Source organism: Cavia porcellus, unplaced genomic scaffold (genome assembly GCF_034190915.1).
Source record: "Cavia porcellus strain 051 isolate PalLab524CR breed Dunkin Hartley unplaced genomic scaffold, mCavPor4.1 scaffold_24, whole genome shotgun sequence".
Lineage (NCBI taxonomy): Eukaryota > Metazoa > Chordata > Mammalia > Rodentia > Caviidae > Cavia > Cavia porcellus.
The window spans coordinates 34161836-34184488 of NW_026947507.1; positions in this window are offsets into that span (position 1 = coordinate 34161836).

Here is a 22653-nt window from a genome sequence, read left to right on the forward strand (position 1 = left end):
TGACCTGAGGCATATATAAATGAAAGGAGCCTCATTTCTGTCATTTGTAAAATGAGTCAGATGGGAAATCCTACATGCATATACTTGAAAAATTTCAAGAGCATCTTTGAGTTTTCATTGTTGTCTTTGTCCGAAACATGAGTTTTTTAGAATCATCTCACTGATTTCCAAAATGCAGAAAAGCCCTGTAGAGAATCAATCTTGTATCAGAAGCTGGAGGGAGAATATCAAGGAACATTAGCACTGGAAGGAATATTAGGCATCAACTAATCCAGCAATTCTCAAATTCTAGCTGCTTCCAGGATTTTTGCCATATCTTTGCCATCATGGCAGTATTATTGATACAGTTTGTTCTACAGTGCCACCCACCTTTTTACTTAAATACATATGGAAAGGAAACACTACATCATTACTGTAAATGGAAAACCAATATCACTTCCTATAATTGGAAGGCAAAAAAGAAATATAATGAAAACTCAGAAGCATTATTAAATCCTAGCTAGGCAGTGCTCCTTGCCAAAGTTCTAAGCCTGAGGCTGTCCTCTCTTCCTTGAATAGGTAAATTAGCAGATATTAGAAAGGTGTTAGCTGAGAGCTTGAACCAAGCCAAGAGTGAGAGGATTGAAAGATAATTGAAAAGGAGATAAGTTTCTCACTACAGATTAAGTGTAACACAATGCTATATTCATACCCAACTAGAATGATCTCTGTTGCCCTACATTTTGGGGGAGAAAAGTGACGTTAGTCCAACTTTCTTGTTTTACTGATGATGATACTGAAGCCCGAGTGGATTATGACTCTTACTTGCACCATAAATGAGCCTTGCAGACCAAAGTTCTGACTTTGATGTTCTGTCACATAAGGGTCACGTGCTGACACCACTACCATACACATGGCGTGTTTGGATTTCAAAATTCGCCAAGCATTTTTACCATCCTGAGGGCATTTGCACATATTATTTCATTCCTTTTCTATGGCAGCCTGGGAGCTGGTCAGGCCCTATTTAGGTTTTGGCTACACAGAGATGCGGAGTTCAAGGCCTCAGGAGGCCACCTAATAGTTTGAGTCCAATGGCTAGCAGGTGGCCAAGCCAGGCTCTGTTATTACCTCCCCCTTACTCTTCTGCTAGAACACCAAGCCTCTCAGAGAAGCTGGCTTGACCTTGTTTTATCTCTGTCTGCTTTGTGATTGAAATTTATATAACCCACTGATTGTATTCTCTGGAACAAGACACTGTAGGCCGTTTACATGGTTTGAATTTCTGAGCTCATCTCCTCATTATTCTTTCTCAGGCACTCAGGAAAGGAAAATAAACTTTACAGTAAAATCTTCTCTCTTTAACCAAACACCAAGCAGGAAGTAGAATATGATACAACATCACCAAGCAGGAAGCAGGACACTGTATGACAACGGGACATGAACTTGCTGTCACCAAGACAGAGTGGCTGAGTGGCCACACTGTGGGGCTGGGGCTGGTGAGTGACAGAAGCAGAGAAGCAATCTCCCACACATTTTTTTGTGCACAGTATCTCTATGAGCATCTTCCAGTGACATTCAGTTTTCAGGAAATGAGTTTTGCACGTTCTGGACTTCTTAATGTGTCGGTAAGTAGCTGCAATTTGTCTTCAGTGCTTTTCCTGTGAAATACCCGATAAAATCTGAACTAATTAGCCTGGCATTGAAGTCCTTCCATGGTGTGACTAAGCGATTATTCCAGGCTGCATTGCGATGACCTCCCAAACTCCCAAGCTGCATCCTTGACCTTCCTCTGTCTTCCGAGCCAACACAGGCTCTGCTCCCCAGAGTGTTCCCATTGATTTTGCAGTCTTCAGCTTATCTCCTGATTTGGGAGGAAACTAATTGGGGATCTCTGCAGCTCTTTTATTTCAGCCTGTTATCTGTATGGTTGCTCTTAAGTATTTAGGAGTTGATTACCGGGTTGCCTGGGAAAGGTTGTATCTGGTTGCCTAAAGATTCATCCTCTGTGTGCATTCTTGCCAGCTCTGTGTTGTGTATGAAGAAGATGCTTGACACACACGTGGCCAGGGAATGTCTTCCCAGAAAAGGTACGATGACAATGTTTGACTCTCTTGAGGACTAAACATAAGAGGTTAGAGTTCTGTTTATTTCACTTGCGCTGGCTCCTGCTTCCACCTCACCTCATGTCTTCTGAACTGGGAGAAACAGCTCCTTTTTGCCTCAGGATGGGAGGAGAGGCTTTGCCCATGGACCATCTCCCCAGCTTTTACAGCTGTCCTTCATGATGAGTGGAGTCCTTTCTGTCTACCAGGGAGAGAATAGGCAAGAGGTTCAGGCTGCCTCTTTCCGATTTCATTCTTCCCCATGCTTCCCTCCTTTTTGTTTCTCCTTCTCTAGCTTGACTAGAAAGTCGAGTCCTTCCAGCTTTGAAAAGTGTGGAGAGGTGAATTTGCTGCCTGGTTTAAGAAATTTAGGAGGAGATTTCAAGTGAGCATTGGAGACCTTGGTGTTTGAAAAAGACTCTGAGCCTGGCTGTGATTGTCATGGAGGCATGTTGTCATGGTGACTATAGTTGGCATAAGGAATTCAAGGAGAGAGGGAGCAAAGAGGAGTGGATAGGAGAGAGAGAAAGGACAGAGACAAAAAGTAGAGGAGAGAGAGGAAGAAAGGAACAAGGAAGCAGAAAGATAAGATGCAGAAGGAAAATGGAGGAAGGAGGAGGGGAGAGAAAGAGAGCAGGCAGTTTCCTGGAAGGAGGAAGAGTTTGCTTTGAGACAGACCATGTAGCTGGAGCTGTCTAGATCATAGGGACACTGTGGAAGGGGACGGCAGATGTGGGGCAAGTGAAAAGGAAAGAGGTGGGCAGGAGGAAAGGGGGTGAGGATGGATGAGGGAAAGAGACAAAGAGAGCGAGGCAGCTGAAGAGAAAATGAAAGAGAAGGCTGAAGCATGAGCTGAGCAGACGGGGCGCCAGACCGGGAGGGGAACCAGCCTGCTCTCAGTGTAATCCCTAATTATTGCCCGATGTTTTCCGTCTCTATCTGCTCTTTGATCTCCTGTGTTACACATTAAGTATGAGCAACCAAATGCCTGCAACTCATGTTTAAAAACTTGATGAGGCGAGACTTCAAAGCCAGGAGAGGAACAAAAGCGGGAAAGGAGCCTGGCTTTCTATAGCGCTGCTTTGCTGTCCCAATTAGGTTAAATGCAATCTCAAAGTCCCTCTTCATCCCAGCCAGCTTTCCAGCCCACTCCACGCATGGACTGCTGGGGTGAATGAAACCAAAGTTCAGCAGATTGCCCACGGTGGACCATCTCCTGACACTGTAGACCCTCCCAGAGATCACCCTGAATCTGCCACCTGGGGCCCATGCCAGCATGACCTGGCTTCTGTAGCCCACAGAGGTCCTGAGAAGTTGGACCAGGCTGGATGAAGTCTATCCTCCTGGGTGTGCCTGTCTAGCTACTGGAACATTCTTCTCTTCCCAAGCTGAAGGAGGAACCACTGAGTCCCTCAAAGTGCCTGAAGTCCCAGAGGCTGCTCTGTCCATGGGTCCAGAGATTTAGCTTCAGGGTCTGATCTGCTAACAACAGTGACCTAGTTGCCCTCCTAGGGCTTCCATTTTCCCTTTTTAAATGCAGAGGCTGGACCAGACACTGCGTCCTTCCTCTCCAGGCTGAGAAGCTCCCTAGGCCCCGCCAGCTGCCTTTGCTGGGCAGTCTCTGCAGATGCTTGGGTCCCAGGAATGATCCATTCTGAATCAGAGGTGCTGGCCTGTAGGGGGCCTTCTCAGCCCCAATCTTCTTTACCTTTCCTCCCCCAGAGCTTTGAACCGTGTCCGCCATGTCTTTCAGCTCTCACAGTGCCTGGGAGATGACTTATTCACACTGGGTTGGAGACAGTGAAATGAGAATGAAGGCTGAGGATTTTTTTTAATAAGAAATATTTAAATTTGTTTTTAGATTTTCTTTATTTTGGAACATTTGCAATATGAAAAATATCTTGGAAAATTGAAGTCTAAATAAAAAATTCATTTATGTTTCATTTATACCTTTTATACACAGCCCAACGGTGATTTTGTACACTATTCTTAATAATTCTGTGCATGGAACAAATTTTCATGATGGGAGATGTTCCCACTCATGGTGCTCAATGAATTTTACAGTTTGAAGCACTTTGGATTTTGGAATATCAGATTAGCCATGTTCAGCCTGCACCCTCATCTTGAAAAAAACATGTCTGCAGAGAAGGTAACAACCCACCCAAAGGAAGGCTTTTGAAGACTCAGGTGCTGGAGGAGGTGGATTTGTTAGAGACCCTCAAACTGTGCCTCAAAGGAAAGGCTTACTGTCAGTCATCTTGTGTAAGGTGGGACCTTAATCTGGGGGTTAGGAGCTGAGACTTTAAATGTTGGCATCCATAATTTCTCCCTTTCATCATGTCCCAGAGTGCTGGATGTTCCTGCCAAGGGGTCTATACCCACGGCACTGGCAGGAGAAGTAAAGATGAAGTCCAAAGCTGCAGCTGTGATGTGCCCAGCACAAAGCTGTGAATAGTCTGAGTCTACTGTCTGGGGCATCAAAAGAACACAGAGCTGGGCCATTTCTGCCCTGGCTCAGCACCTCCTCCTGAGGTCCTGTCTCTGAAGTGCCATACATGAGCACCCTTTTGAGTCCCCTCTTCATCTGCAGACATGTCTCCATGACAGAATGGCATGAGTGAGCCACCTAGTGCCAGGCCCTCTGAGGGTTGCCAACAGTGACAGATGTTGCTTTACAGAATATGACCCTAGAGACAAGACTCGCACAGTGTGTCAGTGCCGTGTGGTGGAAAGCTGGGGAGGATCGCGAGCAGGAAGGAAATGGTTGATATTTCTCTCCAGCTGATCGGGATGGAAAGGCTTGAGTGGCATTAAGCTTTCTTGTTTCTCGGCATCTCAGTAACTTCCAGGTTTTGGCTATCTTTCTTCAGCCTTTGAGCTCATCACTACACTACATTCTTCCCAAGTCAGGTAGAGGCCCAGGTGTTCTTTGCTCAGATCGGGGTCAGGAGGATCTGCTTCCAGATCCTCCTCAGACTTCTGACAAGGCAAGCAGAAATAAAAAGAGATGTAATATGGCGTTCTGCTCTGTGACACATGAAAAGTTTGGAAACTCCTTGTCACAAAGTTGTGTAAGACTGAGTTACTCTAAGCTCGGTGTGGCACCCAAGAGCAGGCTCCAGGCCATGGTTCCCAGGTTATATCTGGGATCTTCTTGAGGGACCTGGGATGAGCTACGTGATGCTCTGTGTCTTCATGCCCTCCTTTGCGAAGTGAGTGCATCTACTGACCTACCCTGCATTAGTCACTTTCCTTTCTCTGATACAAAATATCCAAAACTCACAGCATGAAGGAGCTCTCACGATTTCAGAGAGATCAGGGACAAGGCAGCTACAGGCAGAAACAGCATGGCAGGAGGACATGGTGAAAGAGACCAGGAAGCAAAGAGGAAAAGGAAGAGCCTGGGGCAAGAACATACGGACGTCTTCCTAACAGATCCTCCAAGAGCTCACCAATAAATTAATCACTAATAGCACCTCCAGGATCCAATCACCTACAAGTGCCACCTTTGAACACATGAGACTTTGAGAAGATATTTTAGATCTAAACTATAACACATGCCATTGCCTACCTATGAGGACTGAAATAATAGAACAGTTCTTGGCACTTAGTTTTCAGCAAATGTCATATATTACCTTGTGTCATTCTTTCCTTTGGTTACCACATAGTCTCTGAGAGAGGTAGGATTATCATAACAGCTTTTTTTATGAAGAGAGAAAGGGAAATTTTCTGAGTAACACATGATGAAATCCTATAATGACAGGGGTTTGGGAGGGAAGAAGGATCTTCAGTCTTGATGTTAGTGACTATCACTGGTTTCATTCACCAATTATTTCCTGTTGTCTCTCCTGGACATAGCTTAGGATTGCAGAAAAATCTTAGTTATGGCCATGTGACCAATAAAATAAGAGAAGTTATGTATGTCATTTCTTAGTGAAGTTATAAAACCTGGGGGTCAGGACCTCTTCTGCTGAGCTGATTATGTAAGCCTAAGATGAGAGCAGTGCAGATTTGCTTTATTTCTTAGTGGCTGGCATTGAGCTCAGGGGGAGAAATTGTGAACAGAAAAGGCAAGAGGGGGCTGTGTTTATGTTCACATTTGCCAGCCTGTCTTCTCCAGAGTGCTTGTTGTTGTTTTTCATTGTGTTACTGCGGCCAAAAAGCTAAAACTCTCCTTCACCAGGGCCTCTACTAAGTCTGTGCCTACCATCTCAGATGGACTGGGAGATCAGGATGGGCTTGCCTGTCTGGGATTACACCTTCTCCAGAATCTGCCCTTCAGTCTGAGGAACTCAGCATGGGGCTGACAGCCAGAGATGGTCTCCTGAGACACAAGGCCTAGAATCCTTCCTTGCATCCTCTATCCAAGAGAAGGGAAGTGGGACCTGGAGAGTAACGGGTCCTAAAGTCCAGCTCTGCTCAATCTCCAAAAGGCAGGCCCAGGTGACTTGTAGAGCTTGGTGCAAAAGAAAATCACGGGGCCTCTTGTTCAAAAGTAGTAAGAATTTTATGACCGTGGCTGCAGAGCATTAAACCAAGCGAGGAACCTGTACACAAGGCCCAAGCGTCATCTGAACCTAGCTTGGTTCGTGGGCAGATGACTTGACAAGGATGGCAAAGAAAATGCACTGCAGGGCTCAGACCATTTGAGGGCAATGGCTCTGCTGTGTGGCCAAGACTGGTGTCTTAACTCCATCCCCGATAGGGCTTACTCTGTCCCCTCAGTGAGAGACAGTTCAAGAAGACTCAGAGGTATGTCTTGGCCCAGAATCCCAGAAAAACAATTCTCCCATGCAGGTTTAAGTTTTTTGGGGAGCTGGAGAGGAAACTTGGTCTGCATGGAGGAAAACAGATTCAGGTTTGGGGCTTATTAAGGTGTGTATATGTCTCTTTACTTTTTGTTGTCTATTTCCTGGCTTTTTACTGTGTCAGTGCCTCAAGGATTGACCTTTGACTGGCTTGCTCTCTGTCCCCTTTCTGTGCACAGGTCAAGGTGGAAAGTGGGTAAGTCAACCCTGTGACATGAGCTGACATTTCAAAATACAGATGAGGACAGACTGGAAATAGGGTACCCTTTTCTTCCTCTATCCTCACTCCCACCTAAGTCAGGATGGGGTGTAAATTTGGGTACTTTATTTGGTGTAATGACTTGCTGGCAGCAAAATACCAAGTGATCCCTTCTAAAGAGCTTGCTCTTTTACAAGGGATTAAAATTCCTGTCTTGATCCAGTCAATCACCAACCACCAAATATTTACTAGACATCTGCAATTCACTCATTCAATGGACATAAACATTTATTTTAGTCTAGGAAGTTGCATTCTAATTCAGGTCATAAATGTGTGTTGCAGATTTAGGAATAGAAAACCCTATCTAAGGGCTGTCAGGACTCAGTCAGTCCTCTGGAGATGGGAACACAGCCCTGTGATGACTGGATGTCACTCTGTCTTTCTGCAAAGAAGGGGACCTAAAGGGATATGGGAAGAGACTGGAAAGATCTGAAGGTGTCGCTCCTGCACCTCTGAAGACCTAGTGGGTCACCCCTACACACACACATGGCTTCCCCTGAGTCACAATGCCACAAGTTAACAGACACAACCTCTCCCTCTCCATCCTCTTCCCCTTTTACTAGAATGGAAATTCGAAGTCTCTAATAATGCCTCAGGGCATCGAGGTGAGGCAAGAGGGGGATGTATTTATGTTCACATTTGCCAGCCTGTCTTCTCTGGTGACAGCAGCACTGATGGCACTGTTGATGAAAGCCACTGTTAGCTCCACCCAGCAAGAGCAGAGCGCGGTTTGTGCATCTCCCCGGTGACCAGCCTGCCTGCTGCTCTCTGCTCTGGCCAGCCCACTGTGTCCTCTCACTCGATCCCACTGGCTTCCAGTCAGTCCCGGCAGTGCATGCATATTCATGCTGAGGAGACAGCCAGCACCCTCCTAGGAAGGGCTGGGATCCTGGGCACTCATTAATCACTGTCGCCAGCTCTCTGTGCGGCCACCAAACAGCAGCCCTTGGGTAGGAAAGCTGCAATTGTCACTAGCAACAATGGAGTTAGCAGCATGGAAAAGAACAATACCATGCCATGAATGGGGAGAGCTGTTTCAGTGGCCTGAACACAGGGACAGGGAGAGGTATAGTCAACACCCTTAGCTGGGCCTGGAAATACACCATAAGGCTGGTGCCATTGTGATCACTGTCATTTGGTACAAGCACAGCATCTGAAAACCATCTCTCTGTACCCGCAGTGGATTCTTCCTGGGCACTGTGTGTCTGCTTCATCTCTCTCTGAGTACTCGGGTGAAGCACTTGCATTTCTTACAATGCAGAAATGCTTTTAGCCAAAGAAGATGAACATTTGTTCTTCGCTCTGCTCTGCAGATGACAAACTGGCATTTGAAGAAGTGAAGTGACAAGTCTAAGGTCATGCAGCTAAGACACATTAGATGTGCCTTCAAGTCCTCAGACCCTGGTCTGCGCTCTCTCTGGGATCACGGGCTCCCTATAGATGGGGCTGTAAGTGGATGTGTGTCTTTGAGGTCTGATTACTTGTACAACACTGAGTTTGTCCAAGATAAGCTTATAGAAATGTATGCAAGCCCCAAGTTGAACATCTAAGGAAAGGAGAGCTGAGAGGCCATGATGGACCTCTTTGTCTAAACTGTTATTTTTATAAGTCACGATTCTAAAATGACTCAACACAGGTTCTTCTAGCATCTTGCTCTCAGGTTTCCTCCTTGTCATGGCTTTTTAACCAACCCCAGCCTCCACAGACTGGACCTTTACACCTGCAGTGATCTGTCCCACTAGCCATGTTCACCCTTGTATCTCCTGCATCTGTCCTTTTCAGAAGTTCTACTATTCTCAAGGTTAAATAGTGAGCCTCACATTTTTGTGCTCCTCATCCATGGATTCAACCAATCATGAGCCAAAACTATTCAGAAACAAAATTTCCAGAAAGTTCCAAAATGCAAGACTTGAATTGGCCACACTTTCAGCACCATACTGCACTCATAGAAATGCAGTGTTGTGTAGATAGATGCTGCTTAGGTCTCTCACCATCCACAGATCCAAAGTCTCTCTCCAGCCATAATCCTTTAAGTGTCTCCTCACATATCATTTGTATGCTATGGAGTTAGACCTACACTGTTGTGTGAACTTTCACAGACTTTCCCTTGACATAATTTGCTAAGTCACACAATATCACAACTCTATGGATGGCATTTGTATTGTATTAGATATTATAAGTCACCTAAAATTATTTAAAGCATGCAGCAGGATGTGGGTAAGTTACATAAAATACTATGCCAAATGATACAAAGATTTGGAACAACTGGATTTTCATAACCTTGAGAAGGCTCAGGACTAATCTTCCATAGACATCACAGGGCAACTGTACTTAGTTCATCTTGACTTCTAAATTCTTGTTTAGATCAAGAAGGAGAGGTTCCCTTATTCAACACTTAGGCTTTCTTCATCGTGTGATAGGGACCTGGCATATAAAAGTTCATCAGGATATTTAGGCATCGTTGGGTGCTAGATGATGCTGTCCACTGTGACCTTGTGTTTCTGATGTCAACTGCTCCTGGTATAGTACATAGCAACATGGGCACGTGGGATTTAATGTGGCGTTGTGGAAGTGCAGTGATGAATATGCACACCTGACCATTAGGAGTTTCTTATCTAGTGAAGGAGATTTCTGTCCTTTCTCTCAGGTCTCTTCTTTTCTTGCCATTCCCTAGTGAGCTGACACCTTGGTGAGCTGACACCTTGGTGAGCTGAGATGTGTTCATGAGATACCTTTTCTCCTCTCCTGATCTAATTAGCAAAGTCTGTTTTCCATGTCATTTGCTCAGGGAAACCTTGAATTTCCAAATTTTTTCCAACCCATCTCCGGAATTCCCAGCCTGTTGTGATTAGCTGTGTTCTCTTTTCTATTCAGTCCTTCCAGCTAGATGTCTGTGCATTTCATACGCCATTATTAATGACTGGAACCTGTTTTTAGGCTAGTCTTTGAGGACAATGACAAATGAATTATTTCAATGAGGGAATCCATGACTTGTTGTCACTTTATAAGCATCAAATAGTTTTAGGTTGTTTGTTCCTTGTTTTTCTTTTTCTTGATATTAGCAGTAAAAGAGTAAATCAACATCATCACTGGGATATGATTCGCACAACTCCCCAAAAGCTTTGAAATGTTGTAAAATAAATTTCATAGAAGTGTAAGAGATAATTGGTGTCATTATTGGGCCACCAAACCCAAAACTTTGTTAGGCACAAGAGCACAATAACACATGTACCACAGGCAAGCTGTCACTGCAGAAGCACTTGGTCATTCATTCCTATCCAGCATTACTTTTTAAGCACACTGTCTGAGGCCAAGAAATTTAAACAAAGTAGATGCCCTCAGAATAAATAAGCAAATTAATAAATAAATGAGTTTTAAAAGGAGCATTGCTATGAAGGGAACAAACTAGGTGCCTGTAGGAAGGCTAATTAAGATTACTAGTATTCATATAGGTTAAGTGGTTAAGAAACGTCTTTCTGAAGAAGTGGTGTACATACTGACACCTAAAATAAGGATATGAAATTAATAAAGGACCAAGAAAGCCATTACTTGGTGGTGGGAACTGTAGACACAAAGGTCTTAAGAAAAGCTGAACATGTTACAGGGCAGGCAGGAAGGATATTTGACCAGAACACATGAGCAAGGGGAAAGCTGGACAAGATGTGGTCAGAAGTAGGTCCCCAATCTGGGGATTGATAAAATCCCCAGATTTTATCAGTGATGCCACAGCAAATATGACTGATATTTCCCAGAGGTCCTTGTAATGTGAGGATCTTTACATTTATTATCAAATCTTACATTTGATAATATCTATAGGGAATTTTGGAAGACTAGCTTGAAAGATAACCTGATAGTCTTAGAAAATGTTGTCACACAGTTGGGTTTGGGCTAAGGAATGAGGACAGAGAGGAATTCAGATGGGATCTCAAATTTCTGGCCTGGGAAGCTTAGTAAGAAGTGACCCTGGTTATTGAGATAGAGTTGTACTAGAGAAACTGGTTGAGGAGTACTTCAAGAGTTTAGTCTCAAATATAAACCCAGCCTCCATCAAGAAATGTCAAATAGACAAATGCACAAGACTAAAGCATCAAGGCATGATTTGCCTTGGAGATATACATTTGGAAGTCGGCACCCATAAGACATGTAAAGCCATAACATGAATGAAATCACAGAAATAAAGAGAGAGAAGGCAATAGCCATTAGCTGCTTTCCTCTAGGCACTTGAAGTTAGAAGGTGAGATGTCACAGCATTCAAGGAGGCTGATGTTAAACAGACAAGCATAAAAGGGAAATCTTGGTGAGTCTGGCATCCAAAGAGACCAGGGGAAGTGTATTATGGAAGAGGGGTTATGGATGGTGCTAAATATTACAAAAACATAGCATCGAGTGAAGAGGAAGTTCAGTAACTTCGACAACATGGAGGTCATTGATAACCTGTGTTTAAGGAGATTAAATGGGGGGCTCATTATAAATCAACTGGGACAGACTGGTGTGCAAAGGGACAATGAGTAATTAGGGGTGGCCTGGACATCTGCTCCTTACAGAGGCTGGACTTTGAAGGAGAGTGAATGAATGCATCAGTGGCCTTGGGGACCACATGGTCAGCAAAAAGAATCTACCCTGTATGAGTTGCACACTCTTTGCTTTGGGGAAGGTGAAGGATGACAGTCAAAGTCAGCAAGGGTCACACTATCTACATCCCCTGCCCAGTTCCTGAAGCACTGATACTCATTGCATGAGAGTTTGAGGTGAGAGGGGATAGCTCTAGGAGATCTTGTGGTGGCTTGAGGCAGGAATTTTTAAGGCACATATTATCTGGTTCACATTGCAGCATGAGAGTCCCAAGAATATTGGGCAGAAGAGACTGGAGTAAGAAATGCAGTTGAGCATAGAGGTCCATGCAAATGGGACAAGCCATACCAGAGTCTAGGCATGGAGACAGTTATCCAGAGTGACCATGAATGAGGTAGAATGTAGAGGTACCAAAATCAGTTGTGGGTGGGAGGTGGAAGTGGTAGCTAGCCTGGAACTGTCACTCTCATTTCCAGGGGTCTCCTTGGTCTGGGGTAAAGAAAAGAGACCACACTGACCTCCATAGTTGTAACTGTGCTACCAATGCTCATGTCAGTGCAGGGAATCCAGACTCCAGATGGCTGGTGATCCCTACAAACTGCATCAGGAGCGCTGAGTGGGGTCTTGACCCTGACAGCATTTATTTTCTGTGCCTGGGATGCTCAGCTTCTCAGAAGGCCAAGTGGATATTGAAAAAGAGTCATGGAAGCAAGCATGGGCTTCTAGAGGTGACAGTGAGCTGCAGGGAAGGAGTGTAAGCTGACCTCACTGTGCCAAGTCCTAACAGCTCATATGCCTCTGCCACTCCTCCTGGAAACAGACACCATAGCCAGGAAAACACCAGGTCAGATGCACTGTTCTGGAATGTGTTTCCCTCTGGCTGCCTTCAGTACCATGCTGTTCCAAAGTGTCAGGGCAGCCTCATCTGGAAATAGAACCTAGCATCAAATAGAGATTAAAAATTCCTTAATCAGAAAACATTACAAGAGGATTTGTTGCTGTTTTTCTACTCATTTACTTCTCATAACTGTTCAAGCTGGCTGCTATTAGCAGTCCACCTTGGAAACATGGAAACAAGATATGGAGAGGATTTTGTGAGTGGGTATTGGTGTCATGAGTAGTCAGAGGCAGAAGTGGGCCATGAAGCAAGTTCCACATGGGCCTATGCTCTTAAGCACTGTGTGTGCTGAGGTCTGTGCTGGGCTTCAAAGCAGGAAAGCCTTTGCCTCCTCCACCATGGACTTTTCATCTGCTCCTTCCAAGAGGCCTGTTTCACCCTAGGAGATTAGCAATGCACTTTCTGAGTCTGACAGCATGGTGGTTAACCAGGAAAGATCTAAAAGCCTGGAGTTCCAGTCTCAGAATAATGTTCCCTGCCTCTTAAGACAGATGTGGGATCTTCATGGCTGTCAGGAATTCAAGGTCATTCTAGCACCATGAAGCTTTCTGTTCAACGGGTCGCCAATCATAGAAATTAAGCTTGCTGCCTTGGTACCCAGGCAGTAATATAGTTGGAAACATAGGTATTTAATGACAATTCCAAGTAGGCCTATCAAAAGTAGCTCACATGTAAGTCATGAATTCTTGATTAAAATTGGCCTAAGAAGAGCCTGACCTTATGGATACTGTAACTTCAGGCACTGACTACCCTCTGTCCCACATTAGCCAGGAACAGCAGCATCATGATCCCCCGAGCCAGGCTGGTCCATTATCAGTTCTCCTCTTTTTAATCCCAAGATGCCCTGGCTGTGGTGTGGGCAGATGCAGGAAGGTCTCCTTTCCATGTGGCCCACACCTTCAAGAAGGGTTGGGGTGACAGTACCAGGGATAGGAAGGATGCTGTTGTTCTGCAGAGCTGGGGCTGAGGACATGTAAGGTAGGAACTAAAAAGAAGGAAATAGGTGAGAAGACAAATGCACTTCTGGAAGGAATATGCAGAATGAAGACTTGGAGAACACAGCTCCCCTGGCCCATGAGTAAATGACCCTTTCACTATTCCTGACAGAGCTGGTTATATTCCAGGGCATGTAGGACAGGCCCACCAGGTACTTTTGTACTTGACACACATTTATTTTATTTAGGGTCAAGTCCATTAAAGATAAAACTTATAGCTGGACCAGGTAATTCCCTGGTGATTCTGGGAGGCTGGGGCAGATTGCAAACTTGAGTTCAGCCAGGGCAACTTAGTGACTTGTAGAGACTCTGTGTCAAAATGAAAAAAAAAAAATTAAGAAGGACTGGAGATGTAGTTCAGTGCCAAGCTCCTGGGCTCAATTTCCAGTACCTCAAAAACAAAGCAAAAATCAAAACAAAGTGAAACAGAAAAACACATTTGCAATAAAATTTACCTGTTTGTATGTATAATTATATTAAGTGAAACAGATGTAGATCCATGTAAACACTAGTACAGTCAATAGTCAAAATTTTTCTGTCTCCTCTTCATTATTCACCCCTTCTCCAACCACAGGTGTAGGTATCCACTGATTTGTTTTCTGTCCTGGCAATCTTGTGTTTTCCAGAAATCTCTATGAATGGAAACCTACAGTACCCAGCCTGCCGAGTCTGGCTTCTTTGATTCAGCAAAATGCACTTGCGTTTCATCCATGATGTTGTGCGTATCAACAATTTTTATTGCTGGGTATTAATTATTTGGCTGTAATAGATCATTACTTCACTGGATGCTCTGAGGCATTTATGAATAAAAGTACTGTAACCAAAATGCATAAATGTTTGTGTAAATGCAGGTTTTCATTTATTTCTCTTGGATAAACAGCTAGGGTATTTTCTGGATCATATGATAAGCCTATGTTTAACTTTATACGAAATTGCTAAACTATTCTATTCAGTGACTTTGTCATTTCCCAATCCCACCAGAAAGCCATGAGAGCTTCAGTTTAGTGTTGTTAGTTTCTTGTGCTTGTTTTTGATTATGGCTATCCTAACAGGTGTGCGGGAATACCTTACTGAAGTTTCAATTTACTTCATTCTAATGACTTTTGGTATTAAGTTCCTTTCCAAGTGCTTGTCATCTGTGTATTTTATCAAATCCTGTGCCTGTTTTTAAGTTGCACTATTGGTTTTCTTGTTACTGAGTGTCGAATATTTTTATATATTATAGATACAAATTTTTTCTCCAATACAATAAGTACTTTGCAAATACTTTTCCAACAGATATTTATTTTAATTCAATTTATTCTTTCCTTTCTGAGAGCTATTCTCACTTCTCACCATCAGCTTGGCAAGATTATAAAAGCAAAAAGAAAAATATTTCCATCTTCAATTTTTGAAACAGTGGAACTGAGATGCAGATACTTGAACATACCTGCTGCTTCCAACATTGAAGCAGAATTGGAACCACACATGGGAATTCACTAAGGAGGAAGTTAAACTGCTTTTGGAACCACAATTTAAAAACATGCCAGTTAGGTAGGTGGCATACAGCAAAATAGTCATCAGTTTACTACAGAGGAAGAGAAACAGACCATTGTCAAATACGGTAAGCTAGGAAATGATTTGGATCAGGGGCCAGCAAACCACACCCTCTGGGACAGTTCTAAACCTTGACTAAACTGTTTACAGCCTGTGTACCCAGAAAATGTATTACAGATGATCATTTGCAATTGATTTGATGACAAGGTAAACAAATTTGGAATATCAATTAAAGAACATAAAATGTTCCTCTCAAAAAAGGATTTCTAATTTCTTATTATATTTAAGATTATTATTATTACATTATATTATTACATTTTGAATTTTACAAACAGCAAATTCATTTTCTCTCCTATTATATTGTAACTGCTTATCTAATATTCTCAATTTTAACCTCAATCTACAGAATAGAAAACATTTACTCTCTGGCCCTTTACTGCTAACATTTAACAACTCCTGATATAGAGGGTCACTTGTTATCACTTCTGCAACTATTACAATGGAAGCAACCTATTTTGCAAATGAGAAAAGTCAGGGTCTTTGTAAAGATGAATTTTGAACAAGGATTTGTAGGTATATGTTTATCTTCAAACTGTCATTGTCGTCCCAAAGCAAACTCACAGGAGCAATTTAGTAGAACATGAAAAGGAAGGAACAACAGTTTTGGGGAGTAGGAAGTGGGCTGGGGTTCTTGGCTCAGGACACACTCTTAGTTTCCTAGCCAGTTACTGGCCTGTCCTTGGGCTGAACATTGAGAACAAGAGCTCATCAGAACAGTCCCAGGATCCTAGGGATTCTCAAATCACCCTGGGGAAATTCTATTCTCTTCACTCCACTTCACTAGCTGAAGTGCATATAAACATTTTTTTAAAGCTTTTCAATAACAAGATTTGCACTAAAACAATGCATGTTAGGTAAAGCCCAATGAAGCTGTTAAGTACACAGGCCATGGGGCTGGGCTATGGATCTCAACTGCCAAGGCCACAGCTGAGAAACCTTGCAAATGTGGGCCAGTGAGCTAAGCAAAGAGTAGCTCGATTTACTTATTTTTAAAACAAGACCTATCAGTAGGTCTTCTGTGGGGCAGGCATGAGTTAGTATTTGCAGCAGAATCCGCACAAACCTTGGCATAGCACAAGTCCTTCATCAGCAAATACTAAACAATAAAATAAATTCTTGATTACAGTGACATTACGGCAACTTACAACAGCATCAATCTAGAAATTCCCCCTCCCGTGAGTGGTATCTCGATCTCTGAATCCTGAGAATATGTTCCTTTCTGTGTTTATGCTTTTCAGATGCTGAAAGCCACACAGTTGTATTCTTACTGACACCTTAACGAAGACTCTTCACCTTCTATCTTCCTTTCTTTCCTCTCAACAAATGGTTCTTAACACTGGTGAGTGAATGAGAGATGGAGACTTACATATGGCTAGTTAGGAAAAACAATTTAATGAGTTCTACTAAGAGCCTAGACCTATTCTTAATGAGGAATTCTACTGCTAAGAATATAACACAAAGGCATAGACACACAAAGGGTTTGTGCGGCAGGGTGGGGGTGGTAAAATTTGAAGCAGGAGGATCTGATGCCAACTGGAGCCTCTGGGGTAGTGGTTGGGCATCTGAAACCAGCATACAGTTGGAGGCACCCATCTGAGGATTCTTCTGTGAGCAGATGTGCAGCAGTCTTCGGGGGCCAACCAGCACAGCTATGGTTGGCCACACCACAGGGGACTTTGTGAGCATCAGAGCCCCCTGGTCCCAATCCATATGAGGGACTTTGGGGGAACCCATTGGAGGTCCTCAGCTCTGAAGTTTGTAGCCTCAGAAGCTCTGGACTGAGGCCCTAGTAGATGAGAAATTACCTTAAAAGTAAAATTTCCATCCAAATATTAGGGATTATTATCTGTATCTCCAAGATTTCAGAATCTTTTCATCCTCATAGGTTAGATTCTCAGATACCCTGATATATCCTTAATTGTTTGACAGAATTAAAGATAACTAAATTTGCATTGCTTTAATTTAAGTAAAGTGATGACTGGAAAGTCACTTTATTTTTTAAACAAAGCCACATTTTTAAAAAGAGTTTCAAAATCAAGTAAGAGTCCCTAAATAGATGCTGCTTTGTTCAGAGGCACTGGGGAGAAGAGTGGATCTGCTTAACATACAAGAGAGACCTGCATTCAGTCTGCCCAGAGTCTTGCAAGGTCACCTCCCACTCCCATTTTCTGCTTGAGAAGAAGGAGCTGATCAAAGAAGGGAGCAAGGGAAGAGCCAGAGCCAAGATTTGAACCCAGGTCCTTGGGTCACAAGCCTGGGAGCTTTGCCCAGCTCTGCTGCTGGTCAGTGGCAGAATCTGGCATTTTAGTGTACTTTTAGTCTTCTGTGGGAAAAATGCTTCAAATCACAGATAAGGACATTTAATCTGCTCTGTGGTCTATGGAACTTCTGGGGAAATGGAAGAGGAATTACCAATATGAATTGTCTCGGTCAGCAAACTGTAACGGAGATTTTATTATTTATGTATTTATAAAGAATCTATGGAAATAACTGCAGCAGAGGTCCTCTGATGGGACTGACTATGTCCACCTGAGAGAGTCCAAACGGTGGTCTTATACTCCCACAGCACGTCTGCACCCTGTGAGCTTTCAGGACTGGTGGTTTGTGTAGAGCTGTACTGAAAACAGGCTGTGTTTGTAGGTCTGACAATGGGGGTGAGAGAAAGTAAAGTGGGCATGTATATTACCAGGACCAGGCCTACTGAAATCATTGCTCCATGTGCCTGGGAAGTCTGAGCTTCCTTCTCTCAACCTCAAAGAAAACATTTGGTGACTTTGAACACGTTTTAGTTCTTGGAGTCTGTTCACCACAGGTGCCTATTTTAATGCTGTCCTTTAATGAAGTGTCTTCTGTCTACCTAGGGACCAACTTCCTTGTAGCTGGTTGTCTTGCCCCTTTTCTTTTTACAAGGCTGAGGAGGACAAGCAATTCACCTGTGCATGGCTGACACACAGGAGCATCAGGGACTTGCTCCGAGCGTGTACCATACCTGCTGTGGGAGCTCTAAGGCTCTAGACCCATGCAGCTCAAATCTCTTCCAACACAGCAGAGATCACCATTTAAAGTACAAAGTTTTACCTTTGCTTTATTCATTTCAGAGAATAGGATTCTTAACTTGAGTTGGTCTTCTCTCTGTGGAGGTATGTGATTGTTTCTGGGCCTCTATGCATTAACATCATGTTATGGTTTGTGTCTAGATGTTACCTCAAGGCCTCATGTGGTTACAGAGGGTGAGATTTTTGGAAGCAACTAAATCTAGAGTTCATGGTCTATTGCTGATGTTCGGGATGTGAGTGCTACGCCCACTAGAGGGTGGGTAGCCTGCTTACAAAATAAGGAAGGAAAAGAAGCTTCCTCTCTTTTTTTGCTTTTGTTTTATTTTGTATCTTCTGCCACAATGAACAGTTACCCTCTACTGTGTGCCATTCTGCCTTGGAGCCTGCTGATCAGGGACTGAAACCTCCACAACCTGTGAGCTAAATAAACTTTTTCCTTTTTAGCTTTGAATATTAGGCATTTTGTCTCAGTAAGGAGAGAAAGATACACTAAATTAACACTGTGATGGCAAAGGTTATCCTCTACAAAGAGGTCTTTGGCTGAGTGGTGTTGAGTTATACTCTAGAAATCACCTTTAAGCACCTCTCCTGAGACCCTGTCTCTATGGTACCTTTGAGCTGGAGTCAGTAGAAATTAATGTACCCATTTATGCTGAAGATGTATTGCAGGTAAATTACAGGCTCAAGTGGGAATTCCAAGGGGTAAGGTATGGTCCCTGCAGTGCACTATCAAAAGTGTACCTGGGCAGGGATGATTAATAAAGCCCAACAACAATTTAATAAATAGATGTTGTGACATTGTTCTAGGGCATTACTGAATACCCTCCAGAATATAAAGGCCCATTATAATCTATGTCGTTAGCACTTACGCTGAATGGTATGCACAGAAATGGTAGCTACTAAACACACATTTATTTAAAGAAAGAATGAATGAGCCCAGACACCTACTTCTCAGACATAAAGACCCTATTAAAATTCAGCTAACATATGTTAAGAACTTACTTATGATAGTTAGATACTACATACTACATTGTGACACTTTCATGAATATTTATCCTTCTAACAATAGCCCTAGGCAAGTATTTTCTTATGGCTTGTACCTAGATGTTCCCCCAAAGCCTCATGTGCCTCTAGGTGGGGTTTTTTTTAGGCCTGGCTGCCTCTAAGAGATGTGATACTGGGATTAAGGGTGTGTGGCACTAAATTAGTCCATTGACTGAAATTGGCACCACACAAAGGCTGGAATCCTGGATGCGATGAAAAGGAAAGACAGGCTTGTTCTGCTGCTGCTTATTGCAGTCTGCCTGCCACATCATGAACTGCTTCCTCTGCTAGGCTCCTCTGCCACCCTGCCCTGCTTTGGAGTCAGCTGATTATGGACTGAAACCTCTACAAACTGTGAGCCGAAATAAACATTTACTCCTTTAACTTGTGGGTGTCCAGGTATTTTGTGTCAAAAATTAGAAAAATAACTAAAACATATTTTGTGGAGAAAGAAATGGAAATTTAATGACTGACCAGAGTCATAAACAGCATGCACAAGGTGGAGGCGAGATTTGAACTCAGGACTTTGATTCAGAGCTCCTTTGAGATCATTGCTCTGCTTTCCTTTCCACTGCACCCATGGCTTTTTGGGCTTCATCTTTTTATGCTGTTTTTTTCTCCTCCCTTCCTTTCCTCAGGAGACAGCCTTCTTCTGGACCTATGGGTTCCACTTGGGATTTTCTGTGCCATTCATAAAGGTCACTGTCCCTCAGCTTCAGATTCTAAATACATTTGCCAAGTCCAATGTGGCTAGATGGCCAGGGCCAAGCAAACATGGGCAGAACCCAGCTCTATTGCTTTCTCTACACTAAAAATGCATTAATAAACTTAATTAGCATTGACCTGAAAAGCATCTGAACAATAACCTCCTGGCATTAGGATCAAATGCGGTGAAGCACAGGCAATAAAATGCCCATTACTGCTCCCTTCTGAGAGGCTGTCACCGATCCTAGGGGCAGAGAGGAAGGACAGACTTCCATCTCCTGGCTCATTTTCCTGCCTTCCCTGCAGGACCTAGCATTTCATCTGCTGGGTCAGAAAGCAGACAGGTGTGAAGGTGAACCAGGCTGGGCCCCAGGTAGGATTATGAATTGTTGACTATGTGACTCCTAGTGGCCTGGAGTGGCACAAGTTTGATTCAGGCTGTCAAGAGAGTCTGTGAAAAGCAAGACAGAGATGAAAGGAGGCAGAAAGCCATGGGAAGTGGTAGCTGTTGCTTTGCCAGAATGAGGCTGGTGCTTTGCTTTGGTTGCTGGGATGACTGCAGACAAGGTCAACTCTATTTATTAGCCAAGGAACACATTCACAATCTCAGTGAGAAGACTAATTTAGAACAGGCATCCAGGCCTACAAGGGACCCAAATGACCAGACTTGGGACAAAGAAACTCGAAAAGGAAAGGTGGAAATGCAGGGTGTCTGAGCAACAGGTACCCTATTTTGTTCCCAAAGAAGCCTGGTTGGAGGTAATAAGAATAATTTGTGATCCCATCCCTTGGTAGACAGACCAAGGTTACTAATTTATGGCTCCCTTGGTTAGAAGTGGCTCAGGCCCTGGGCAAGGGGATGAAAGTCATTAGTGATTCTGCCTACAGGTCCCCAGGAATATAAGTTACCTTTTTCCATCCCTACTCCCATTTTCAGAGCTGTCATTTTATTGTTGAATTTCTGTAATGTATCAAGGATTGCAGGGCATGGGGAAAAGTATGCTACACATTTGCCCTCTGATAGGCTGCATTCTGATAGAGTTATGCAAACGATGCACTGCATCCCACTCCTCCCCTATACATCCCTAGGCTTTCCTTTCCATGGCACCATGAGTTATCCAGAGAGCTTTCCAATGGGAATGGGTATGAGGAACTCTTTATCGAATCCTTCACCTGGATCTCACCTGCCCCGCTCTGTTCTGAAGACAGGACTGGGAGGAGAAGGAGTGGAGATAGTGCTGGTCTGAGCTGTGTCAGCCACCCTTGTGTTATTCATGCCATATGGGCTGCTCTCATGCTTGTCCCCTGGCTCCTGAAAACCTGCAGTGTCCCACGGATTCAGAAAAGCATGAAAGAAGCTAATCATTCTTTAGGATGGAGGCAGCCACTCATTCAGAGTTTTCCTCCAAATCTAGAAAAAGTCATGTGGAGGTAGACAGAGAGCACTGACCACAGAAAACATACCCAAAGAAGTGTCTCTTTTATGTGACACTTGAAAAACAGTCATGGCGAAGAGCTGCTCAGAAATCATGGGAAAGAAAAAGTATGAGAAGGAAAAGCCCAGTGGATGTGAGGAAGGAATAGGGACTTCCTGAGAACTCAACTAAGCCCTGAAAATGTTTTAAATTGAGACAAATTTCTTGCACACTCATGCTTAATCATACCACCCGAGGTCTTCACACGTGAATGAGTTTGGCGCCAGTGCCTCATTCTGAGAGAGAGGGAATTGCCAGCCTGTGGGAGAGCATGGCTTCACTCACCTGCCCTCCACCCTATCCCGGCATCCATGAGGTCTCCAAGTCTGAGCTGTGTGTATCGTGAGTGGCCACCTCATTCATCCCTCTGTGCTCATCTCATTCTTCACCTGCTTTGTCAGAATTGTGTCCTCCAAACATGGACAGGGCTTCCATTTAAGAAGAACTTGCATGCTCCCTGGAATTCTGGGTTCTGAGACGGCAACCTCCATCCTGCTTCTTGACTTTCTGCCGTGGCACCATATTTGATGTTCTTTTCCACTCGTCGGAGTTAACTATTTTTGATCCTGGCTGTATCCTAGTACTTTGAGGTGGGGAGATAAAAGGAATGCAAGTCTGAGCCCAACCTGGGCTACTTAGGGACTTGGCAAAATCCTGTCCAGAAAACAAAAATATAAATAAAAAGGTTGGAGCTAGTACCTCATTGCAAAGGACCCTGGATTCAGTTTCTATTTAAAAAGAAAAACACCCTATTTCTGTAGCATGGAAAATTCTAGTATGCCTTGTTTGTATGCGTAGCTCTCTGCTGATGGGCCTTATGCTTTTTGAATCTATAGATATTAATATTATAATAGTGATATGGAATATTTTAAAACAATTATATAACCTCATACATAGCATCTCCTTTGTCTTTAGAAATATATAATGTCATTAGTCTCATTTTACTGAGAAGGATACCAGAAAGGCCACACAGGTGCTAGGAGAAGAATCTGCAGGTAAACTAGGCAGCCTGACTTCAGTGCCATGTCATTTTTTGTATTTTTATTTTAGTACATGTTTGCAATACATAGTGAGACCTGTGTATAAAAACAGAAGTCCTAATCTGCTGGACCAAAAAACGTAAAATTCTTGAAGATGCAGGTATAGGCAAAGACTTCCTGAACC